Genomic DNA, 906 nt, shown 5'->3' on the forward strand with positions numbered 1-906 from the left:
GGAGCTCAGTGCAAGGAAAAAGTCGTTTAATAATGGGGAAAGGCTCGCGGCGAGATGATTGATACCACTCGCTGCTGCCCACACCTCTAATCTAAACTCATCATCGCTTCAATTCCTTGTTCCACCCAATGAAAATCCTTTTTTAAAACAAAAATTAAAAAACAATCAATTGGTTATGTTAGAATAATTTTTAGAAATTACATAACAACTTGCCATCACTCATAATATTTTTTTTTATCAGTGTAATTCTGTATCAACTTATATTAGTTTTCTTTGTTAGTATAATTTTGTTAGAGTGATTTTGGAAATCACATTACAGCATGTATCACCTATAATGTTTTTTATATATGAAGTTTGTATGTAGGTATATATAACTTCTGAAATATACCGAATGTGAATAAGAAATACAAAGAAATAATCGCTTTTCCTCTCTCTCTTTTTTTCTCTTATTTTTTTTTTTTCTTCAAATATTTCAACATGGTAATTAGAGCTACCAATTACGTAAATGCACTGCCATCATTTCTTCCGTATTTATTGTGGTCTGGTCACTCATAGATTTCTCCGTTTCTTCTAGCTCATTTGGAGGGTGGCCGGGGCTCCAGTCTCGACGGCTCTCAAAGCCTCTTCTTCAAATATGAGAGAAATCTATCTTTTCTTCATCTCTACCGCCATCGGGAAGAGATGTCGGCCCTGACCTGCGTATGGCGCTGCCCCATCCTCCCCTCCCGAACACCGTTGCCATGTTGTGCGGCAGGGTGGCCTTCCTCATCGGCTCCTGCTCTGAATGGTGCCGCCGTAAACGTGGCGATGGCTCATCATCGGCCGGCATCCTGCTCGGCGTCGGTATCGGCTTCGCGAACCAGGCCGTCCCCCCTCCATCTCTCCGAGATGGCCCCGCCGAAAGCT

The 906-nt window shown here is 41.9% G+C and overlaps 1 non-coding gene across 1 annotated transcript; it reads right to left on the reverse strand.

Moving 5' to 3' along the window:
* LOC113462366 lies at positions 1-110 on the reverse strand. Its single transcript, XR_003384589.2, has one exon. It is a non-coding gene; the product is annotated as a small nucleolar RNA Z152/R70/R12 (small nucleolar RNA).
* Between the last annotated feature and the right edge of the window lie 796 nt (positions 111-906).

The sequence above is a fragment of the Phoenix dactylifera genome, chromosome 1 (genome assembly GCF_009389715.1).
Source record: "Phoenix dactylifera cultivar Barhee BC4 chromosome 1, palm_55x_up_171113_PBpolish2nd_filt_p, whole genome shotgun sequence".
NCBI lineage: Eukaryota > Viridiplantae > Streptophyta > Magnoliopsida > Arecales > Arecaceae > Phoenix > Phoenix dactylifera.